This window comes from Pelodiscus sinensis, chromosome 3 (assembly GCF_052426305.1).
Source record: "Pelodiscus sinensis isolate ZL-2025 chromosome 3, ASM5242630v1, whole genome shotgun sequence".
Lineage (NCBI taxonomy): Eukaryota > Metazoa > Chordata > Testudines > Trionychidae > Pelodiscus > Pelodiscus sinensis.
Window position 1 is genome coordinate 106747628 of NC_143054.1, and position 25073 is coordinate 106772700.

The window sequence follows — 25073 nt, forward strand, 5'->3', positions numbered from 1 at the left end:
CGTGACCGAGAGAGGCGCGAGCAAAGGAGCCAATCAAAGAGAGGCGTCTGAAAGCAGCCAATCAGAGCCTCGCCGGGACATATAAAAGGAGCTGCAGCAGAGGTGAGCGCTATTTGCCGGTGGGGACTCCGAAGGTGAGGCTGCCGTCTGTGATGAGACTTGAGCGCTGCCGTTTTCGTTCCGCTGCTTCGTGAGTATTCCCCTCCCGTTGGGCCTGGAGTCTCCCCTTCGGCTGGGACCCTGCCCTGCATCCCTCACCCGCTCGGCCTAAAAACCCGTGCGCCTGGGGCCTGACTCTGCCTTGGGTGCCGTCCCACATGGGGGCGGCCGGGCCCGCGGCGTCCGGCCGCTTTTCCCCGGGGGCTGCGGGGCGGCCGGGCCCGCGGCGTCCGGCCGCTTTTCCCCGGGGGCTGCGGGGCGGCCGGGCCCGCGGCGTCCGGCCGCTTTTCCCCGGGGGCTGCGGAGCGGCCGGGCCCGCGGCGTCCGGCCGCTTTTCCCCGGGGGCTGCGGGGCGGCCGGGCCCGCGGCGTCGGGCCGCTTTTCCCCGGGGGCTGCGGGGCGGCCGGGCCCGCGGCGTCGGGCCGCTTTTCCCCGGGGGCTGCGGGGCGGCCGGGCCCGCGGCGTCGGGCCGCCTTTCCCCGGGGGCTGCGGGGCGGCCGGGCCCGCGGCGTCGGGCCGCCTTTCCCCGGGGGCTGCGGGGCGGCCGGGCCCGCGGCGTCGGGCCGCCTTTCCCCGGGGGCTGCGGGGCGGCCGGGCCCGCGGCGTCGGGCCGCCTTTCCCCGGGGGCTGCGGGGCGGCCGGGCCCGCGGCGTCGGGCCGCCTTTCCCCGGGGGCTGCGGGGCGGCCGGGCCCGCGGCGTCGGGCCGCCTTTCCCCGGGGGCTGCGGGGCGGCCGGGCCCGCGGCGTCGGGCCGCCTTTCCCCGGGGGCTGCGGGGCGGCCGGGCCCGCGGCGTCGGGCCGCCTTTCCCCGGGGGCTGCGGGGCGGCCGGGCCCGCGGCGTCGGGCCGCCTTTCCCCGGGGGCTGCGGGGCGGCCGGGCCCGCGGCGTCGGGCCGCCTTTCCCCGGGGGCTGCGGGGCGGCCGGGCCCGCGGCGTCGGGCCGCCTTTCCCCGGGGGCTGCGGGGCGGCCGGGCCCGCGGCGTCGGGCCGCCTTTCCCCGGGGGCTGCGGGGCGGCCGGGCCCGCGGCGTCGGGCTGCTTTTCCCCGGGGGCTGCGGGGCCTCCTGAGCGCAAGGGTCGGAGGTGAGGGCGGATCCTATGTACGTTGCTCTTCACGGTACTGCTCTCTCTCTCTCTCTCTCCCCTCAGGGTGCTAGGTCCGGCGCTCATTGACTGGCGGGAGTGGAGCGGGGACTTTGCAACTGTACTACATTACAGCTAGGAAGCTCTGGACTTTAGTTTAAGGGGTGGTTGCTGTGCTTAGGGGGCACTAGGAGCAGCAACGTGCACTACGGGAGACTTCCCCTCTTTCGCTCTGTGCTGACTATTAACCAGGGTGGCCACCTCTTTTTTCCTCCTTCCTGCCCCACAATATCACTCTCTGCCTCTGTCTAGTGTGTGTTAGGCAACCTAACATTTTCTCCTTGACTCTCTGCTTGCTGACCTGTGCCTGGTATATTAGAAGTGTATGTCTCTCCTCATCCTCTCGCCTTTATCTCTATGCCTCATCTGTTGTATTCAGGAGACTTTGTTCAGTTTAGCTGCCGCTTCCTGCCTATGGAAGCTCTCCTGTCCCTTTGTGCAATCTACCTGCTCCTCCTTCTCCCTTCCGCTCTTGGCTCTCTTCCACCCTAGTGCCCTGTGAAAACTATAACAGCTCTTTTTCCCCCCTTTCACCTCTGCTGGCTTCGTTTCCCCATTAGCTTTATAAGTGCCCCTTTGTCTTCAGTCATTTGCCCCTACTGCCCATTGTGTAGCAAAGCCTTCCATTTCTCCATCTGGTGCCCCTAAAGCCTGTTCCTCGGGATAGCCACCCTTCCTCCCACTCCTGCCTCGGGGGGCGTCCATGAGGCGCATTACCGTCCTTTTCTCCACTTTCCTTTCAGCTGTACTTAGTCCTGGTGTTGAGGTAGTTTGAGCCCCTGTCTCCTCTCAGTTTTTAATGGCCCTTGTGGGCTATAGTTGCCTCTGCTCCCCTTTCACTGTCTGCTGTCCTTCCTGCCCTTTTTGCAAGAGAGCTGCCCCTTTCTTGCCCCCCCGTAGCGGCTATGAAATAAGGGCGTCCTTTTCCCGCTTGTTCTTCATTATTGAGCCTATCCTCCCTCGGTCCCCTTTCATCCTCTGCGTGCCCTGGTGGGCGTTAAAATGTGGGTTTTGCCTCCTTCTCGCCTCCTCAGTCCGCTGCCCCTACAGCCCGTTGACTCTGAGGAGGGGACAGGGCAGCTTTACTGCATAACGACGCCCCCTATGGCGTGGAGAGGGTAAACGGGGGTGAGGGGCGGGTCTCTGCACAGTGGACACTAGGAGCGGTAATGTAGTAGGAGGGCTCTTTGCCCTCTTGAACTCTCTGCTGCCCCTAGCGTCCATTAGCTTGTAAAGGGGGGGGAAACGGGACAATGGGCCTCACCCCCTGTGCTGTCCCCTAGTGGCCGTTGGGAGGTATAACATGTCTTCCTTCCCTCTTTTGCTCTGAGTGAGGGTTGGTTATGGAGGCTAGGCCGCCCCTGTTTTCTGCCCTGAGTTGTGCCTCTTAGCCTTTCGATCTGCCTTTCCCGCCTTTTGACCCTCTTGCCCCTTTCCTCGACCTTTCCCTGTTGTCCTAGTGCCCGTTGTACTTGAACTGCCTTCTTTTTCCCCTTCTCCCTCTCTGCTCCCCATTGTGCGTGTTACGGCCACCCTCCTCAATTTGCTCCCTCTATTGCTGTTGTGTGGTATACAAGTGCTTTTGCTCGGAGCTGACTATTAACCGGGGTGGCCTACTCTTTTTTCCTCCTCCCCGCCCCGCTATTTCACACTCTGCCTCTGCCTAGTGCGTGTTAGGCAACCTAACCTTTTCTCCTTGACTGTCTGCTCTCCTGTGCCTCTTACGTTAGAAATGTGTCTCTCTCCTCCTCCCCCCCCTTTACCTCTATGCCTCATCTGTTGTATCCAGGAGACCTTGTTCAGTTTAGCTGCCGCTTCCTCCCTATAGAAGCTCTCCTTCCCCTTTGTGTGCTTTGTGCAATCTACCTGCTCCTCCTTCTCCCTTCCGCTCTTGGCTCTCTTCCACCCTAGTGCCCTGTGTAAACAATAACAGCTCTCTTCCCCCCTTTCACCTCTGCTGTGTTCGTTTCCCCATTAGCTTTATAAGTGCCCCTTTGTCTTCAGTCATTTGCCCCTACTGCCCATTGTGTAGTAAAGCCTTCCATTTTGCCATCTGGTGCCCCTAAAGCCTGTTCCTCAGGATAGCCACCCTTCCTTCCACTCCTGCCTCGGGGGGCGTCCATGAGGCGCATAACCGTCCTTTTCTCCACTTTGCTTTCAGCTGTACTTAGTCGTGGTGTTGAGGTAGTTGGAGCCCCTGTCTCCTCTCAGTTTTTAATGGCCCTTGTGGGCTATAGTTGCCTCTGCTCCCCTTTCACTGTCTGCTGTCCTTCCTGCCCTTTTTGCAAGAGAGCTGCCCCTTTCTTGCCCCCGGTAGCGGCTATGAAATAAGGGCGTCCTTTTCCCGCTTGTTCTTCATTATTGAGCCTATCCTCCCTCGGTCCCCTTTCATCCTCTGCGTGCCCTGGTGGGCGTTAAAATGTGGGTTTTGCCTCCTTCTCGCCTCCTCAGTCCGCTGCCCCTACAGCCCGTTGACTCTGAGGAGGGGACAGGGCAGCTTTACTGCATAAGGACGCCCCCTATGGCGTGGAGAGGGTAAACGGGGGTGAGGGGCGGGTCCCTGCACAGTGACACTAGAAGGGGTAATGTAGTAAGGAGGGCTCTTTGCCCTCTTGAGCACTCTGCTGCCCCTAGCGTCCATTAGGTTGTAAAAGGAGGGCGTGGGGGGAAGGAACAATGGCCCTCAGCCCCTGTGCTGCCCCCTAGTGGCCGTTGGGAGGTAGAACATGTCTTCCCTCCCTCTTTTGCCATTTGTGAGGGTTGGTTATGGAGGCTAGGCGCCCCTGTTTTCTGCCCTGAGTTGTGCCTCTTAGCCTTTCGATCTGCCTTTCCCGCCTTTTGGCCCTCTTCTCCCTTTCCTCCTCCTCTCCCTGTTGTCCTAGTGCCCGTTGTACTTGGACTGCTTTCGTTCCCCTTCTCTCCTCCCCATTGTGCGTTACCTCCCCCTTCCTCAGTCTACCTGTAGTGTTGTTTTGTGGTATAGAAGTATCTACGCTCTGTGCTGGCTATTAACCGGGGTGGCCGCCTTTCCCTCTCTCCCACCATTTCACTCTCCATCTGCCTACTGCATGTTAGGTAATCTAGGCCTCCTCTCCTGTGCTTCAAAAGTTACGTGTGTCTTCTTCTCCTCCTCCCCCCCCCCCCTTTCTATGCCTCCTCTGTTGTGTTCAGGAGACTTGGTTTAGTTCAGCCACCACTTTATTCCTGCTTTGAATTCTCTGCTGCCTCTCGTATTGCTTAGACTGTATAAGCGGTCCACCTCCGTCTCCTGCTGCTTCCCCCCAGTGGCCAATGTGAAGAATAGCCTTCTGGGGCTCTGCTTCCCATTGTGTCGGTTATGCAGGATAGGCACGCTTGTTCCTTCCCCTTCTTTTCTGCCCTCAGTGGTGCTCTTTAAGCTTTTTCTACCATCTTAGCCCAAGTGCTTATTGCGCAGTGTAGCTGACGCTTTTAATTTTACCGCTTGTGCCTAGTGTAATTGTGCTTAGTGTCCCCTTGCCCATATACCTTATAGCAGTGGTCTCCAACCTTTTTACACCCGAGATCGCTTTTTAAATCTCCAAACAGGCGAAGATCTACCAGCCTGCCCCTTCCTTGAAGCCCCGCCCTCTCTATTCCCCTCCTGTCCATCACTTGCTATCCCCAGCCCTTACTTACAGACTCTGATAAACAGTTTATTTTTAAATTATGCGATGTTTAAAATTAAAATCATGTGTTTATAGTTATGAAATAAATGTTTTTTATTCATGCTATTTAAATCTAAAATGAAGCATTTATAATTATACATTTTGTGGGGACAGAGTTCTGCGGCGGGGGGCAGGGAAGAGGACAGGGTTCTGCAGCAGGGGACAGAGTGCCAGTGGGGAAAGGTTTCTGCAGCTGGGGACAGGGTGTCAGTGGGGACAGGAATAGAGACAGATTTCTGTAGCTGGGAACAGGGGAGTGGGAACAGAATTCTGTGGCTGGGGAGCGGGGTGCCAGTGGAGGCAGAGAGTCCCCTGCTTCTGCCTCCTCTCAGGATTCCACCCCAGAGGGAAAGCAGCGTGTGCCTGCCCCGGGGCTGAACTCCTCTCTTCTCCCCCCCCCCGCCCGCCCGTGCAGGGAAACCCAGTGCGTGCCTGCCCCGGGGCTGACTCACCCCTCCTGTGTGGTGCAGGGAGCCAATGCTCCCTCCCGCAGTACACCCGGCAGAGCAGCTAGCGCTACTTCGGGAATCGCTGGAAGTGGTGCTAAGCTGCAGGACTTCTGTCCATCCCCGGGAAGCCTACACTACCTCCATTTTCACTTTAGGTAGGTAGTGGGGCTTCTCGGGGGTGGGAGGGAAATGGGGGCGGGGCGGACAGGATGCCTCGCTATCGACTGGTCGTGGCCTCACGATTGACCAGTCGATCACGATCGACCTGTTGGTGACCACAGCCTTATAGTGATTTTGTCTGTTTTAAGCTAGTTTTTTTCCTTCATCAGACTTCCTCTAATTGGTCAACATGATGCCTGATGATGGAATTGGCACACAAGCGCTGTGGATGAGAACAAAAGAATTACGGTAAGGCTTCCCTTTCCCTAGTGTTACCATTCCTTCCATGTGTGCTCTTTAGCAGGTATAAATGCCCCTTGAACATGAAAGCATCTGCTACCTATAGCTTCTGTGGCTGACAATATACGCACCCTTTCCTCTCCTTTGATTCTCTTACCCTATTTTCCATTGTGGAATATAACGGCTTCTTTCCCATTATGTGTTTTTGTTGGTCCTCACGCTCTTCCTCAGTGTAGCTGCCGCTTATTTGATTGACGGTCCTCTGCTGTTTGCTCCCCTTAGGAAGAATAAAGATCCCTTACCCACTTTTCTCTTGAAACCTCCTAGTCCCCATTACTTGTACTCAGATTTGCTACCCTTTCCCTCCTTTTCTCTCCCTGGTGTGTTCCGTATTCAATGTTAGGCAGATGATCCTTTCCCTCTCGGCTAATCCCTCATACCCCTCAATGGAGCCAATACCCCCTTCTCACCTTCTATACTTTGATCTGAGCTAGGGCGCATACCTTCCATTTAGATTCCCGCTATGACCTTTTAGGCCATTGAACTCACCCATAAATCCCTCCTGGGTCCTCGCCTGTCGGGCGCTTGCTTGCCTGTTTGGCTCGTCGCGGCTGTCTGTATTGCCCTTTCTTCAGCATGGCCTCCCCTAATTCCCCTGGGACCTTCTGCCTCCTGCAGTGGGTTTTACGCAGTAGAGCTGCCCTTTTTCCCCCCCTCAGTGTCAACGGGCAGTAGGGGCCGCGGACTGGGAGGGGGGGGGGAAAGGGCAGCTCTACTGCACGAGACCCAGTGTGGGATAGAGAAGGCGAAAGGGGAGTTTAGGGGCCAGGTGTGCTGCCTGACGGGGCAATAGAGGCGGCGGCAGTGTCCCATATTGCCTGACGGCCACTAGGCGCAGCAGTCTAGAGAGGGAGCCGCTTGGCGCCCCTTCGTCCCTGTTCTTGTCCCAGTCCCCTTTTGGGCTTCCCCACGCCCCTGTCCTCTGCTGCTCCGAGTGCCCGTTACGCCGTACAGGCTCCCCTTTGCCCGCTTCCCGTCTCGGCTCCAAGCTGGTGTTCCTTGGGCGGGGCCCGGGCCTCCTCTTGGCTGCCCTGCATCCATGCTCCTCCTAAGGGGTTGCTGTACGGTGTCGGTGCCCTTCCCTCTCCTGAGTCTCCTTAATGCTTCCTCCTTTCATACGGTAGAGCTGCCCCTTAGACGCTCTCTCCCTCTTCAGCACTGCTGCCTCGTTTTCCCCTGTGTGCATTATAGCTGCCCGAGTGGGCCTTGGTCTCTAGTGCCCCTTGTACAGGTGTGGGCCGTTTGGTCGCCGTCTGCTGCCCCTCTCCTGCTCTCCTCCCGCTATGGCCCTTTAGGCCGCTGACCTCACTCGTCCATCCCTCCTGGGTCCTCGCCTGTCCCCCCGCTGTTTGGGAGGCGATCCGCCGGGCCTCGCTGGCCCTTCCCCCCCCACTCGCTTCTGCCGCGCCCTAGTGGCCATTCTAAGGTATAGCGCTCCCCCTTCTCCTAGTCTCCTCCTAGTCAGGTGCCGCGTAGGTAAGAGACGGCCCTTTTCTCTTTGACACGCTTCTTCTGTCTGCAGTGCCCACGAGCTCCTAGAGCTGCACTGTCCCTGATTTTCAGCGTCTGTGGCCACCAGGGCAGCGTGTAGCACGCACTCCTTTTAGTCCTTTTCTGCCCCTTCCCTCTCTCCTTCCGCTCTGGCCCCAAGTGCCCAGCACATAGGTGGGCCTCCTTGCCCCCTTAGCCGCACAAACACCTCCTCTCCTCCCGCTATGTCCTTTTACGCCCTGGACCTCACCGGTGCCTCCTTGAGCCTCGGCTCTTCCTAGCATCTTGTGAGGCCGAGGAAGTGTCCTCTGCTGAGCCCTGGTGACCTTTCTGCAGTTTAACCTCCCCCGCTTTTTCCTATTGCGCGCCTCCCTCCCCGGGCCGGTGCCCGTGATGCGGGTCGGACGCTTGCTTGCCCGTTTGGCTCGTCCCGGCTGTCTGTATTGCCCCTTCTTCAGCATGGCCGCCCCTAATTCCCCTGGGACCTTCTGCCTCCTGCAGTGGGTTTTACACGGTAGAGCTGCCCTTTTTCCCCTCCTCAGAGTCAACGGGCAGTAGGGGCAGCGGACTGGGAGGGGGGGGAAAAAGGGCAGATCTACTGCACGAGACCCAGTGTGGGATAGAGAAGGCGAAAGGGGAGTTTAAGGGCCAGGTGTGCTGCCTGACGGGGCAATAGAGGCGGCGGCAGTGTCCCATATTGCCTGACGGCCACTAGGCGCAGCAGTCTAGAGAGGGAGCCGCTTGGCGCCCCTTCGTCCCTGTTCTTGTCCCAGTCCCCTTTTGGGCTTCCCCACGCCCCTGTCCTCTGCTGCTCCGAGTGCCCGTTACGCCGTACAGGCTCCCCTTTGCCCGCTTCCCGTCTCGGCTCCAAGCTGGTGTTCCTTGGGCGGGGCCCGGGCCTCCTCTTGGCTGCCCTGCATCCATGCTCCTCCTAAGGGGTTGCTGTACGGTGTCGGTGCCCTTCCCTCTCCTGAGTCTCCTTAATGCTTCCTCCTTTCATACGGTAGAGCTGCCCCTTAGACGCTCTCTCCCTCTTCAGCACTGCTGCCTCGTTTTCCCCTGTGTGCATTATAGCTGCCCGAGTGGGCCTTGGTCTCTAGTGCCCCTTGTACAGGTGTGGGCCGTTTGGTCGCCGTCTGCTGCCCCTCTCCTGCTCTCCTCCCGCTATGGCCCTTTAGGCCGTTGACCTCACTCGTCCATCCCTCCTGGGTCCTCGCCTGTCCCCCCGCTGTTTGGGAGGCGATCCGCCGGGCCTCTCTGGCCCTTCCCCCCGCCCACTCCTGCCGCGCCCTAGTGGCCATTCTAAGGTATAGCGCTCCCCCTTCTCCTAGTCTCCTCCTAGTCAAGGTGCCTTTTGGTAACTGGGTTTGGTTCTTTAAAGGATTTGAAACTACAGACAGAGGAATACTCTTTTTAGGGTCAAACAAAGACTTTTTTATTTTTTCTATTTAAATCAATTTACTATTCTTGATTTTTTTTAAGACAATATAATATACAAAGAAAAAGTAAAAAAAAATAGTACAGTTAAAAAAAGCAAGAAATAAAAACTTCTCTTCCAGAGATGCCCTCCTGATTTACTTTTAAACAATTTATGGAGTTAACAAATATATAATATTTATGTTAAGAAAGATAGAAGCATTGCTTAGGTTCAGGAGATATTCTTTTGTTTATGTTTTTTCTGTCTTTGTGTTTTTCGTTGGAACTCACCACTGGTGTTCGTTCTTTTTTGGAGTTTATTTGTTCCCCTTTCGGAGCTTATGTACGGCAGCGAGATTCAGCGCCGGGGAGGGAGCTTTGGTTGATCAGACTTAGGATTTTGGATTCGCAACCCGTCCACTCTTGGTCTGTTTCAGCTAACTTTATATATCTTGTTTGGGTATTTTGGTACTCCTCCACTCGCTTGACAATTGCTGACATTAGATTTTTGTTGTCTTATTCTGGTTTTACAAAAACTTTCGTCTGCTCCTTTTGGGGTAATTAGCACTTTTGTTGCATACCTCTGTCTGAGTTATTTACTTCTTTAAAAGCGGCGGGGTTATTGTTGGTCATCTAATCAAATTTTGTTTTCATTTTTATCTCCTGTATCTCAGAATGCTGACTTGCTTTGACACTTACAATTAAACTAGTGCTCATTTGACATATTCTGGGTAGGCTTTAACACATCCTTTTGAGTCAAATGAGACACTTTAATTACAATAACTTTATTTCCCTCTGTGCTTGTGGATTTGCTATTTGCTCGTTTTCTATTTGTTTTATTTTCATAAATTTTATAGTTTGTTTTTGGGAAAAATTTTTACACATATAGAATATTCTTATTACAATTATTAATATTATTATTGTACAAATAATCTAAAACTCTTTTTTTGATATCAACATGGATAAAAAGTTTTAAACACTTGCTTTTTGTCGTCTTGTACTTTTTATACTTAATTGTTTTATCTAAATTATGTAATACGTTTACTATTGTTATGGGTGATTCGTTTACGTGTTTTACAGTTTGATTCTTGATTGCTAGCTTAATACATTTTCTAACTTTTAACAAAATGTTCTAATTTCGTTTCTTTACGTCTAGATTTATAACTTCTATTTTTTGTAAGTTTAGTTTTTGTATTGTGAAATGCTCTACTGGTAATATTACTTGGGTGTCTTGGAAAGTTTGTTTTGTTATGGCTTTCATTTCTTTTGTTAAAAATCGGATCTACGACACTATATTTTGTTCAGTAGTCTTATTGCTTTTTTTAGTGCAGTTGTAACTCATTTGTGTTAAGTTTTATAGTTTGTTTACATTACGAAAAGGTACGGTGACATTCATTTTAACTGGTATAACATAACATTTATTATGCATTATTTTTTTGCTTAACAATTGCTAAATTGAGTCACTACAGTGACAAACAATTAAATGGGTTTGGTTAGAGCTTATGTATTCTTTACATTTATTTGGTAACTAATTAATTTTACTCGTTAATGTGGACACAACTTTTTGTCTATTAAACAATGCTGGTTTACACATCTTGAACTTTTCTGAACTATTACATTAATGCTTAGGTGTAGAAACTATTCTTTTTCTTTATACTTCACTTGTTTCTTTATATCTTTCTTGTTGGTATAATTATTGCTTCTTATCTTATATTAATTCTATGGGATGTTATTTCATGACTGATTTGTGCTGTATCTGGTATTTTGACTAATGGTGCTTTTTTACTTATCCCTCTCTCATCTTTCTTAATTTTTTGCAATAATTTTTTTCTAAAACTACTACTACTACTACTACTGTACAAACTTATGCAATTTAGATTATTTAAATACATAGATATATTGTTACTTTATTCTTGTTTTATCGGCATTTGTATTAGATATGTTTACAGCTGTATTTACTTAATGTAATAATTTTGCCGTTTCAGCTTTTTCATGGTGACTATTATTTTTCTACTTAATGAATTAATTGCTAACAAATCTGGTTTTACATCCTCCTCCCATTGCTTTAATAATTTTTTTGGTTGCTTATATATCTTCTTTTCTTTTTTCGTGACTTTCATGTTGTGCAATTTATACTATGTTCTATTCTTTCTTTCTTTTTTATATGCTGGTTGCAATCTTATTATTACTCTTCCTGTTTTTGTTGGTTGTAAATTTGAGGGGGGTATTACAACTGTTAATGTTGGAAGGGTTGCATTACTATCTGATGTAGCTAAGGCTGTGGTTCCAGATAGTGGAATTGTTAACAAATGTGGTTTGGATCTATGGGTTGTGTGTTTCTGTTGGGTTGCTAATATTAAGCTATACGCCATATAATGGTGTTATGCTAAAGCTAAATAAACTTTGGTTTGGGGCTTGTATGCTTATCATTGTATGGGGGGGAGAGGGGGGAGTGTGCGCTTTCATATGATTTGTTTACTTAATTGTTCATGTTAGCTTTAATACTATACAAGCGGGACATATTCTAACTGGTATCATTTTGTTGAATTATAACTAGAGTTTGATTTACAGGCAGTCCCCGGGTTACGTACAAGATGGGGACTGTAGGTTTGTTCTTAAGTTGAATTTGTATGTAAGTCGGAACTGGTACATACTGTAGGGGGAAACTCTAGCCAAACATTTCTCCAGAGCTCAGTTTTATTCTCCCACACCTCACTTCCCTCAGTCCTTTATTCTCAAGCTGAGGTGTCTGCTGAGAAAAGCCGCTCCGCGTCTCCCTGGTCCGCTGGGGGGAAGCAGCGAGTGCGGGGTTGCCTCACCCCGTTTGTAAGTAGGGATCCGATGTAAGTCGGATCCATGTAACCCGGGGACTGCCTGTACTTCTTCTTTCCTAGTGGGGGTGGTATAGTTTATTTTACACACTTGCCACTGGGCTGGTTTGTTAGCTAATTTAGTTTGGGTGGTGGTGGTGTTTTTGACTTGGGTCTAGTTTTGTTGTAATGGATCATACTTACTATTTAAGCTGGTCTATCTTGCACTGTTAACGTGATTTTTAGTGATGATGAACAACTTGTAATATATAATCTTGTGGAACTGTTAATTTCATTCTTTACTACTTAGCTAATTATGGTGTGCTAATCTTTTTCTTGTTTTTGTTGTGATTACATAGGTGAATGGTAACTTTTTTGGTCTTTCTAATGCTACTCTTTTCTCTTTATTTTTCGTTGGCTATACAATCTATATTTTTTCTCTTTGCTTTATAGGAGGGCTTTTTTTAGTTTGGTTGCTGCTTGGGTTTTATATCTGGCTGTCGGCTTGTATGTTCATTTACATTTAATAAAACTGTATCTAATACTAGGTGTTAACCTTTAAAGGTGCTATTTTTAGTTGCTGTTTTAAGGTATCAGTTTTCTTTTCTGCTACTTTGTTGGATTGAGGATGGTATGGGAAATTTAAATGCTATGTTATGCCTTTTTCTATGGACTATTCTTCTAATTTTTTACTTCTAAATGGTGGGCTTCTATCTGATTGTATTATTTGTGGGCGTCTTTAAGCTGCTATTATTTTTTCTAAGGCTTTTAGTATGTGTTTTGCTTTTGGTTTTTTAAAAAGGAATTACTATAGTACTCTGATTTCTTAACTCTACCACAACTACTCGCTTTGGGTATTGTTTAGCACTCGGTAATGGTCTTATTATAAATCTGTTTGCTAATGGTTTCCTGGTTTATGATATTCTGGGTTATATGCTTTATTAGGCATATTTTAGCTGATTTATACGTTTAGTATTGTGACAAATTTTACAGGCTTTTATGTATTTTTTCATGTTCTTTTATTTTAATTCTTGATTCTCTTCCTGTATATATTGCTTTATCTATTCTCTTTCTTTTTGTGTCTTCAAAGTGGCTTGTGTATTCATGTAAGTATTTTATGAATGGATTTACTTCTTCTTTTTCTTTGTTTTTTTCTACTAACACTTTAAATTCTTGCAATTCTTTATCTAGTTGTTTGTGGTTAGTGTTGTATCTTTCTTTATGGCTAGGGATATGTTTTACTGATGTACCACTTACGTGATTTCTGATGATGGTCTATATTTCTCTCCACCCTGCATGTGTTTCAATGTCTGTGTTCTTTTTTAACAGTCTTTTTATACCATACATACTATCTATGCTTAATTTTTATGGTGACTTTCTTGTGTATGTTGTAATCTTATTCTAACTTTTTCTACTTCTGCTTCTTTTCTTTTAACACAATAAAGAACTTGTTTTCACATTTGGTACAGTAATATCTTGCTTTTGTTTTTCCCCCTTTCATGCTTTTATCTGTTAATATCTAGGGTGTTTCTGTTATTCTTGGTGTAGCTTTTGGGGCTTTAGGGCATTACATTTTTTCTTAGTTTAACATTTGACTAACTAGCTCGCTATAATACAGTTTTTCTTAAGTATTTGTCTGGCTTTCAAAGTTTGGTGGTATTATTTTTATGGTAAGCTATGCTAAAGCTGACACTTTTGGAGTGTGTAAAGTAAGACTTACACTTGTCATTAAAAAAGTACTTATCTTTTATTTTATTAAACTTATAATAGTTTTCTATATTCACTATAATGTTTTGGGGGTTTGTTAAATTGCAAAATCAATTTATCTACTTTTTCTTGTTTTTCTCTTTGTGTTACCCACTCTTCATTCTAGTTAATTTGTAATTCTCTTGGGGGTTTCTTAGGGTCTTACTTTTTTAATAGAGTGGGGTGTTACAAATTTTGGTTTAATTCTATTAAGGCTGCTTGGGCTTTTTCATTGTAGATAATTAAATCTTTCTTTCTTTCTTTTTAATAATTTCAATAAGGGTTTTATTTTATGTCTTAACTGTTGAATACTTGCTTCATTATAATTTACTATGCTTAAAACTTCTTGTAGCTGTTTGTGGGTTTTCGGAGGGTTATTTAACTACTTACTTACACCATTGGGGTAAGTTGTACTTATTGTTTTATTTTCTATCACTTGAATTCTTAGAAGGGAGTATTTACTTTGGGCTATAGTTACTTTTCTTTCGTTTATTTGCTATCTTTGAGTGGTTAAGTGTTCTATAGCTTCTTGTGTCTTGTCTCTTCTTAAAAGGTCATCTACATAGTATACTATTCGGGGATCTTGTTCTTAACTTTGTTGACTAAGGGTATACTTTATGGCATCTGTTGCTAATGTGCTGGTGAATTTTTATAACCTTGGGGGTAATGCGTTCCACCTATAGTATTTTCTTCTAATTGAAAAATTTAAGGTTCTTTTTTATAGGTATACTATAAAACATATCGTTTAAATCTATTAGTGCTCTTTATTTTAATTCTTCTTTTTCTTTTAAATATTGTTCTATAGTTGGTTTGTTTTGGGGGGGGGGGTGGTAAAGGCAACTGGTTGTATTGCTTCATTTATTTTTCTATAATCTCTTTTCTCTTTTTTTCTTTTTTTTTTTTTGGTATTCTTTATGCTGGACTTTTATATTGGGTGTGTAATACTTGTTTAATTTATTAGTAACTCTTTTAATGACTGATTAATGGGTTCTTTTCTTTCTGCTTTTGTTGGTATACTATTCACCTTTTGTGACATGTAATTTTTCATTGGATATTTGTATTGATAATACTGTTTTTAAATTCTGTCGTATTGTTGGATTCTGTATTATTATATTTATGCTTAGTATATTCTTTTCTTTTAGTACTACTGTGGTTTTTGTTACATTCTGTTTTTGTTTTACTTTTATTACTTCTGGTTGATACATTTTATCTTCATTTAGTCTTGACGTTCATATTTTACGTTTTCTTTTTTAATGTGGTACTTTTGCTTCATTTATTATGGTTATTTGGGCTTTTGTATCTAATAACTATTTAAATTGTTCATAATTCTTGGTGTTCTAATTTAATACTTCAGCACTTATATAAATTCTATTATCTTTTTTTCTTGGATTGTTTCGGGGCTTCTGCTACTCGTTTTTTGATTTAGAGAATTTTTGTCTATTCCTGCTATCTTTTTTTTTTCTATTGCTGCTTGTTTCTGTTCTTGGGGCGTTATCTTTTTAAAATCTGGTTTACTGTATCTATTTCTTAACAGAAAACTAAATATGGCTTTTTCTTCTGTGTTTGGGTCTTTCCCCTTCTTCGGGGTTTGGAAATTTTCGCACGTTTTACGCGTGTCTCTCGGGGGATCGTATGTTGGTGCTGAGGTATGTTTGCGTACTACTTTTAAATCATTTATAGTTTCTAATATTCCCCAAACACTAGTCTTTGTTAGGGCTGTTGGCTACAATTTTAGGCTTTGGTTTCTTTCGTTCTCTTCTACTCTTTGCTATACTGTTTGTGGTGTTACTTTGTCTTCTTGTTATCAGACCTGGATCTTGTATATATTTAAATTGGTGAGGATCAGCTCTCTGTGCTGCTGTTAACTGTTTTTGGCTTTTTTCAACTAGTGCTAAAGTACACGGACCCCTTTAGTTGGATCTCATTTGTCGGCAGTTAAATATTTTCTTTTCTTTTTTTTAGCATATTTTATAAGGTCTTCTAGTACTTGTTAGTTGTTTGACTTGGCAATTTTAATATTTCTGGGCTACTTCTATTTCGGTACGGATCTGTCGCGTATCGGCTGTTCTTTCTAATATGTTTTGCAGTTTTTTCTAATTTGTTTCTTTAGATGGGGTTTTTTGTGTTACGTCTGGTAATAGTATTTTGCAATCTTTTAACTTTTATTTTGCTAGATCATTATTAGCTATTAAACATCTTAACTTTGAACATGTTACATGTAGGGTTATAGGTATGATTTTTTTCCCCTATTGCTAGAAGTGCTCTTATTTTGAGCATGTTTTTCTTCCCTTTCATCTTTATTACGATAGAACTAGTGGTTGAGAGGTTTTATACCTTCTGTTTTGTTTAACTTATCAAAAGGGCATCTTCTGCTCTTGTCAAATCCTGTTCGTGACGCCATTTTGGTAACTGGGTTTGGTTCTTTAAAGGATTTGAAACTACAGACAGAGGAATACTTTTTTTTTTTTTAGGGTCAAACAGATTTTTTCTATTTACTTTATAATTAATTTTCTATTGAAATCAATTTACTATTTTTGATTTTTTAAGGCCATATAATATACAAAGAAAGTAGAAAAATAGTACAGTTAAAAAAAAAAAAAAACCCCAAGAAATACTAACTTCTCTTACAGATATACACTCCTGATTTACTTTTAAACAATTTATGGAGTTAACAAATATATAATCTTTATGTTAAGAAAGATAGAAGCTTTGCTTAGATTCAGGAGATATTCTTTTCTTTGTTTTTTCTTTCCTTAGATTTTTTGTTGCAACTTACGACTGGTGTTCGTTCTTTTTTTAGAGTTTATTTGTTCCCCTTTCGGAGCTTATGTACGGCAGCGAGATTCAGCGCCAAAGAGGGAGCTTTAGTTGATTAAATTTAGTTTTTTAGATTCGCAACCCGTCCACTCTTAGTCTGTTTCAGCTAACTTGTTTTAGTATTTTTAGTACTCCTCCACTCGCTTGACAATTGCTGACATTAGATTTTTGTTGTCTTATTCTGCTTTTACAAAAACTTTCGTCTGCTCCTTTTGAGGTAATTAGCACATTTGTTGCATACTGCTGTCTGAGTTACTTACTCGTTTAAAAGCGGCGGGGTTATTGTTGGTCATCTAATCAAATTTTGTTTTCATTTTTATCTCCTGTATCTCACAATGCTGCCTCTCTTTGACAGTTACAATTAAACTAGTGCTCATTTGACATATTCCAAGTAAGCTTCAACACATCCTTTTCACAGTAGGCAAAAGAGACGGCCCTTTTCTCTTTGACACGCTTCTTCTGTCTGCAGTGCCCGCGAGCTCCTAGAGCTGCCCTGTCCCTGCTTTTCAGCGTCTGTGTCCACCAGGGCAGCATAGCACGCACTCCTTTTAGTCCTTTTCTGCCCCGGGTGCCCCTTCGCACTCTCTCCTTCCGCTCTGGCCCCAAGTGCCCAGCATATAGGTGGGCCTCTTTGCCCCCTTAGCCGCATAAACACCTCCTCTCCTCCCGCTATGGCCTTTTAGGCCCTGGACCTCACCCGTCCCTCCTTGAGCCTCGGCTCTCCCTAGCGTCTTGTGAGGCCGAGGAAGTGTCCTCTGCTGAGCCCTGGTGACCATTCCGCAGTTTGGCCTCCCCTTTTTCCTATTGCGCGCCCCCCCCCCCCCCCTCCGGGGCCGGTACCCGTGATGCGGGTCGGGCGCTTGCTTGCCCGCTCGGCGCGTCCCGGCTGTCTGTATTGCCCCCTTCTTCAGCGTGGCCGCCCCTAATTCCCCTGGGACCTTCTGCCTCCTGCAGTGGCCTTTACGCGGTAGAGCTGCCCTTTTTCCCCTCCTCAGAGTCAACGGGCAGTAGGGGCCGCGGACTGGGAGGGGGGGGGGAAAGGGCAGCTCTACTGCACGAGACCCAGTGTGGGATAGAGAAGGCGAAAGGGGAGTTTAGGGGCCAGGTGTGCTGCATGACGGGGCAATAGAGGCGGCGGCGGCAGTGTCCGTGTTGCCTGACGGCCACTAGGGAGCCGCTTGGCGCCCTCTAGTCCCTTTTCTGGACCCAGTCCCCTTTTGGCTTCCCCATGCCCCTGTCCTCTGCTGCTCCGAGTGCCCGTTACGCCGTACAGGCTCCCCTTTGCCCGCTTCCCTTCTCGGCTCCAAGCTGCTGTTCCTTGGGCGTGGCCCGGGCCTCCTCTTGGCTGCCCTGCATCCATGCTCCTCCTAAGGGGTTGCTGTACGGTGTCGGTGCCCTTCCCTCTCCTGAGTCTCCTTAATGCTTCCTCCTTTCATACGGTAGGGCTGCCCCTTAGACACTCTCTCCCTCTTCAGTACTGCTGCCTGGCTTTCCCCTCAGGCCCTGTGTGCATTATAGCTGCCCGCGTGGGCCTTGCCTGTCGCCTTGGCCCCTAGTGCCCGTTGTACAGGTGTGGCCGTTGGGTTGCCCTCTGCTGCCCCTTAGGCTGGGCAGCGGCCCCTTTCCTGCTCTCCTCCCGCTATGGCCCTTTAGACCGTTGACCTCACCCGTCCATCCCTCCTGGCTCCTCGCCTGTCCCCGCTGTTTGGGAGGCGAACCACCGGGCCTCGCTGGCCCTTCCCCCCCACTCGCTTCTGCCGCGCCCTAGTGGCCATTCTAAGGTATAGCGCCCCCCTTCTCCCGTGTCCCCTTTCCCCCAGTTGCCACCAGGGCAGGATAGCACGCACTCCTTTTAGTACTTTTCTTACCTAGGTGCCCGTTCCCTCTCTCCTTCCACTCTGGCCCCTAGTGCCCGGCATAGAGGTCTGCTTAGTAGGCAGCAGGGTAGCACCATCATGCCATTTTTGAAGGGTTTTTTTTTTTTGGTCTCTCGTGCTCTTTTCCCCTGTACTTTTCTTCCTTCCTTTTCTCCCTACTCTAATGGGTCATGATAGTGTGTCAGGTGCCCTTCCTTCTCCTCAGTCTCCTAAGGGTTAAGTTCTTAGCACATGTTTTCAGCCCAGTGCCCCATTACTAGATTTTAAAGGGAGCAGCCAGATAACTGCTGCGTCCACAGGGGGTTGTGTACGTAGGAGCCGATGTGAGGTGTGAAATGAAAGCTTATGTTCTAATGATTCTGTGTGTGTGGTTCATGTACTTTTATGATGTCTATATGTTGAATTATGGATATGGACTTTGTGCTGATACTGGCCTGAAGTGCCTTTTTATAGGGACGGATGTCCAGTCAATGACTCTGGTAATTAGCAATGGCTCTCAAGGTGCCCAATACACACTTGCAGAATGTGTCTGGGACCGTCAAGCCAGCCAATATCATAGCTTGTGACATGAGACTAAGGGATAGGTCACTTGGCCATGTCACCTGCTCCAGCTTGGAAGATACCAGGGGAGAATATAAAACGCCATGAGGTGGACTGCATCTTGCCTTCAAATCTGCTACTGATTCCAGATGCAGCCTTGCCAGGAACAGCGAGACTGGAAGACTTGTTGGCCCATCCTGACATAGGATGTAAACCAGAGACTTTTAAGATAGCAGTTTGTGACATGTCTGCCTGGAGCCTGCATTGAGAATTTGGTGATTCAATGCATGTAATGTATTCTCCTTAACAACCTTACTCTCGTGCTTTTCTTTCTTTTATTAATAAACCTTTAGGTTTTAGATTCTGAAGGATTGGCTCAGCGTGATCTTGTGGGTAAGATCCGAAGTATAAACTGACCGGGGATTTGTGGATGGTTCTTTGGGACTGGAAAGACCTGTTTGGGGTAGGTGAGATTTGGTTCTATCACCCCCTCACCTGTGTGCAGACTTGGGGCTGATTGTGGCGCACGGAGAGTTGGGGTGTCAGAGGGGTTTTGCTCTTGAGGTTTCCTGCTGTGGTTGGATTGGCAGCTGAAGTGCTCTGCCTGACTGGTATATGACCTGTTTGCAAATAGTCTCCAGTCTGGGGCTGTAATGAGCCGCCCTGGGTTTTGAGCAATTCGCCCTCAGTGGATGCCCTCAGCAGTGCCCAGACCCGGCCTGGTCCATCACGCCCATTGAGTATTTTAGGAACCGCTTTATCCTCTGCAGTCTAGTCCCAAATGTGACCGTTTGCATTCCGTAATAGGTCTTAAGTAATGTTGCCATTGGCTTTTGCTTGTTGCCTGAGGAGGAGACAAAGGCCGTATGTTCCTTCAGAATACCCAGTGTAACACGTGAAAGCAAGGCCAGTTTTTTAAGTCTGTCTTCATATAGGTACTGTTGTATAGATTTTCTGCCTTGTTGTTTGTCTGCACTCTTTCTAGTTTGTGATCGTCTTCAATGAAACGTAGTTCCAGAAACTGGATGCCATATTGAAATGGACGCCTGATTGCTGAGGACTGGAATAGAAGAATTATGGTAAGTCTCCCACTATTCACTGCGTACGTCTTCTGCCATTAGTGCTTTTTAGGAGATATAGCTGCCCCCTTCTGCTACTCCCGGTTCCCCGATAAAAGATATAACCTCCTCTTTTCCCTATTGATTGTAATGTGTCCTAATGCCAACAGGAGCTGGAGCTGTCCCCCTACTCCTTGTGCCCGTTTTTGAATATGGCCTCTCCCTCTCTCTTTTCATTGTGGGATCCTTCCTCTTCAGTAGGAAGCCTTGCCATCTAACATTTCGCTGTTGGTTCTGTTTCCACATACACACACACACACACACACACAGCTGTTCTGGACTTAGCATCTTGACTCACAAAGGTACTTAGACACAAACTCAGGAGTTGAAGTGTGAATCTGAATTCAGGTGTCTAAATTCCAGTTTTACTCTGCCACTGAACCTTATAGGCACCTAAGTTGACTTGGCGCCTGAGCTTTCAGAGTAGATGTTCCCCGCAAGCCTATCTTTCTGATTCCTCACAGATGATAGATCACCTCACTAGCACTCCAGATGCCTATTGCCCATCAAAACCCCAATGGAAAACAGGAGTTCACCTGCCAATTGCACATGTGGGGGCCCATCTGAAAAGTTGGTTCCTAGGCCGTTTTGCATTCATAATCTGGGCAGCGAAGACTGTATCACCATCGGCTTTACAAGCCAGGGGTCAGTGCTCTCCCCAAACTGAGAGTTTAAGGTTCAGTTCTCCCCTTTGCCTGGTTCTCAGGCTAGTGTCATTCTGAGGCGGTGTCTACACTAAAATTAAGTTCAATGGCTGTGGACATACCCAGTCACTGTGTCGGTGCAGTACATCCTCACTAGCAGTGCTAGCATTGATGCAGAGCGCAGTGCACCGTGTGACAAAGGACATTTGTCCCAGGTTTTGTCACCGTGCCTGTGACCTGCACAGCACAGGCAGATACATGACCCTGGTCGCCCTGGCAACCACAATCCAAGGGCCCTCACCAGCCTTGTTAATGTTAGTGAGTGTGATATGTTCTTACTGTTTTCCTTTAATCCTAGATAATGGGCCCAGGACCCAAGGATCATCACGCCAGCTTGAGGCGGCATCGTCCTCCTGTATACGCATCATAACTTTTTTAGACAAAAGTTGCCATTGAATTGTCTGGCTTTTTTTGTTTGGTTTACTTAGCTTGTTAGGAATAACTACCTGTATTACTGATAAGAAGTTTAATTGGCGATGGGCGGAGTTGCTGTGTAACCTTCATAGTAGATTGGCTTATGTGCTCATTTGGTCTTGCTGCTAGAACCTATGGAATTGCTTGCCCTCCGTCCGCCGCGCCCCTCCTCCCCGATATAATGTATTGTAATGTTTTGCTTAACCAGTGTGTTCCAGCTTAACCCCTGGTTCTCGCTCGACCAGTGCTGTGTGTAATAAATCCTCCGACTTGTTTTCACCACATCCAGAGTGTTGAGACCTTATTCCTAACAAGTAGCTACATCTACTTGAGCTGTGCCGGAAAGGTGCCCTCGAGCCCAGATCCCACACTCCTGCACCCTCCTTCCTGCCCAGACTCCATATGTACACTCCAACTCCTGCCCAGACCCTCCACACTCCTGCAACGGTCCCTATTTCCAGACTCTGCAGCCCCATCCCGCTCCTGCACCCTTCTTCCTGCCCATAACCCTGCACCACCACACTCTAGCACCCTCTCACGCCCAGACCCCACACCTTCTCCCCCCCCCCCCCCAGCCTGCTCCTGAACCCTCTCTCCTGCCCGCATTCTATGTTCCTGGCTCGCGCCCCCTCCCCCCCGCCAGACCTTGCTCTGGCAGCACACGGAGCCCCCCTCATTTTTGATCCCATCTTAGACACTAGCAGGGCCCCACAACTTCCACTAGCCCCAGCCTAAGGCAGACTTTTGAAAAACATGGTCAAAAAGTATTGCTTGTTTGCCATTGATATCGGGGTGGGAGTAAACTGCATCATGAGAGGTCTAAGGCAGGTTCCAATAACCCCTGTGACAATGTGCAAGTCTCATAAGGTTTTGCAAGTCTTTCCTACAATTGCTTGCAGCTAGGGTGTGTGGCTGGCTGGGGGGGGGAGAAGAAGTCATGTTCCCACCAAGATTTTTCCATCCCTGAGCAGAGTGAGTTTTGTCTTGTGTGCCAATATTGAGGTCACATGTGCTTGTTCAGACCTGTGCCACCCTCCTCATTAATGTATATCTTAGTATATATTTTAAATTGTTATATAAGCAGGAATACTCCAACAAGGGATAGTTAAAAATGGGGGGGGGGGGAGAGGGGGCTAAAGTTGTTGAGCAAGAAAAAGGACACCAAGAGTTAAATTAAAAAAAAAAATATTAAAAAAGTATGGCCCCTTTAAGAAATGCTTTTGAGGCTTTTTGGCCCTAACAGGTTGCTTGTCTTCCTGTGCTGGGACAGGACAGCTCCCCTGTGGAACCAGGTAAGCCCCTGGGGTTTTTGTCTCCTGGCCAGAAAATACCAGACACTTTAGGTATTTTAAAATACCTAAGTCCGGTGTTGTCTGATATTTTTGCCAGACGGGTGAAAATACCAGGTGGTCAGGTTCAATACCAGACACCTGGCAACCCTACACCATTTCGCCAACACCACCCCCATCTGAGCCCTGCCGCCATCCTGACCTTGCTCCTCTGCCCAGCAGCTTCCTGCTATGGGCTCCTGTGTGGGATACACTTGCCTTCTCCGTTGGAGCTTTCCCAGCGGCGTGGGGTCCATGCGGCCTGACCTGTGTGCAGCTAGGCAGCCACCATGGGGCTCTGGCACCAGCTCCAGCCTTGGAGAAGTGCTGAAGCTGGGGCAGGGCCGCATGATGGGAAACTGCCCTGTATGCCAAGTCCGGAGCTCAGGTGGTGGCTTGGCTGTTCCTGGGGCTGCAGTGTTGTTTTTAGCAGTTCAAATTAATCAGGATGCTATAGTTCCTGTCTCCTGGCCCCGCTTAAAGCCGCAGGCACCCTGACTAAGCCTTGTGGCAGGAAGCAATACAGCCTAATAGACACACAGGGGTGCAAGGGTGTTGAGGCTGTCATGTTACTGGATTTTAAGGGGATCAGACAGGTCACTGCTGCATCCATGGGGGGGGGGGGGGGAGACGGACGGGACGGGACGTGTTTGCCCCCAAAGCCTGTACAAAGGGGGCCCAATGAGGTGTCAAATTAAAGTTTATGTTCTATTAATTCTGTATGTTCATTTACTTGTATGATATCTGTATGTGGAATTTTAAATATGTATTCTGTGCTTCTACTGGAAGATTGTCTGAGACAGATCAAAGGCCCAGGAAAGTTCAGTCAGTAACCATGCTAATTAGCAAGGCTCTCAGAGAGGCCAATACACGCGTGAAGAATGTGTCTGGGACCTGCAAACCAGCCAATAGCATGACTGCTGACTTGGAACACAAGGATAGGTCACTGAGCCATGTGACCTGCTCCAGCTTTGAAGACACCAGGGATGGATATAAAAGGCACGCTCCATCTTCCCTTGAATTCCGCCCCGATCTCCGATGCAGCCTTGTGAGGAATACTGAACCGGGAAGAATCTTTCACCCATAGGATGTACACCGGAGACTTTTAAGATAGCAGTTAGCAGAGATGTTACAAAGAGCCTGCACCGAGAACTCAGTGATTCGGCGCATGTAATGTATCCTCCTTAACAACCTTGCACTCATGCTTTTTTCTTTTAATAATAAACTTTTAGATTCTAAAGGATTGGCTCAGCGTGATCTTGTGGACAAGATCCAAAGAGCAACTGACTGGGAATTTGTGGCTGGTTCTTTGGGACAGGAAAAAGGGGTTCTATAATCCCTCACCTGGGTGTTAAGCCTGGGGCTGATTGTGGCATAGAGAGAGCTGGAGTGCATGAGCCGTTTTTCTCATGAGGCTTCCCGCTGGTGGGATTGGCAGCTGAAGCGCTGGGTGTTCAAGGGTTTGTGGCCTATTTGGGAAGGGTCTCCAGCCAGGGACTGTAAGGAGCCCTGAGGATCTGGCCCGGTCTAGAACAGGCTCAGAGTCAGCAATACAGGCTCATGAGCGCTAGGGGACCTAATGGTGTTGCGTGCTGACAGCAATACAGGCTAATGGTGTAAGGGGCTCAGATAGCAATACAGCCGACTAGGCACAAAGGTATTGGAGGCTGACACGGCAATACAACCTAAGGAGCACTCGGGGACCCGATGGCGATACAGGCTTATGGGCAAAAGGGGACGCACTGGTGTTGGGGGCTTAGAGACAGCAGTACAGACTAATGGGCACGCATTTCCGTAATAGTGTTGGGGGCTCAGTCAGCATTACTGCTTCACGGGCATGATGGTTTTTGGGGACTCTCACGGAGCAATAAAGCCTAGTGCGCACAAGGGGGCACAATAGTGCTGGAACCTGAAACCGCAATACAGCATAATGGGTGCAACGGTGTTAGGTGATGAGAGCCAGCAAAGCATCCGAATACCCACGAGGGGGCAAAATGCTGTTAGGGGTTCAGACAGCAATACAGACTATGGGACACTGGAGGGGGGCGAAATGGTGCTGGGGCCTCAGTGGTAGCAATGCTGTCTAATGGGCACATGAGGGGCAGTGTTTTTAGGTGCTCAGAGACAGCAATACTGTCTAATGGGCACAAGGGGGCGCAATGGTATTAGTTGATCAGAGACCGCAATACAGCCACATAGGCAGAAGAGGGCGTAATGGTGGTGTGACCACAGAGACAGCAATACAGGAAAATGTGCACAAGAGGGCGCAATGGTGGTAGGTGATCAGAGCGAGCAATACCGTCTAATGGGCACAAGGGGGGAGTAATGGTGTTGGGGGCTGACACACAGCAATACAATGTCATGAGCACGAGGGGGCGCATTAGTGTTACGTGGTCAGACAGCAATGGAGGCTGATTCACGCTGGGGGGGGGGGCTGCAATAGTGCTGCGGGCTCAGTGATAGCAATACAGACTAATGGGCACAAGGGGGCGCAATGGTGTTAGCTGATCAGAGACAGTAATGCAACCTCATGGGCAGAAGAGGGCGTAATGGTGTTCTGGGCACGAACAGATAAGTAATAGGGGGCGGAATGCTGTTGCGGGCTGAGAGAGACCAATACAGCCTCATGGGCACAAGGGGGCGCAGGGGTGTTGGGGAGGCTCAGACGGCAATACTGTCTAATGGGCACAAGAGGGTGCAATGGTGTTAGCTGACCAGAGAGCAATACCGCCTAATGGGGCGCAATGCTTCTGGAGACAGCAATACGTTCTAATGGACACAAGGGGGCGCAATGGTCTTAGGTGACCGGAGAGAGCAATACAGCCTCATGGGTAGAAGAGGGCGTAATGGTGTTGGGGGCTCTGAGGCAGCAATACAGGCTAATAGGCACTAGGGGTTGCGAGCTGCGAGAGACCAAT

The 25073-nt window shown here is 48.2% G+C and overlaps 1 long non-coding RNA gene across 1 annotated transcript; it reads left to right on the forward strand.

Moving 5' to 3' along the window:
• The first annotated feature begins 128 nt into the window (after positions 1–128).
• Positions 129–21111, forward strand: LOC142827911 (uncharacterized). Its single transcript, XR_016349204.1, has 5 exons — positions 129–190; positions 5765–5843; positions 18945–19054; positions 19577–19670; positions 20712–21111. It is a non-coding gene; the product is annotated as an uncharacterized LOC142827911 (long non-coding RNA).
• Positions 21112–25073: the final 3962 nt, after the last annotated feature.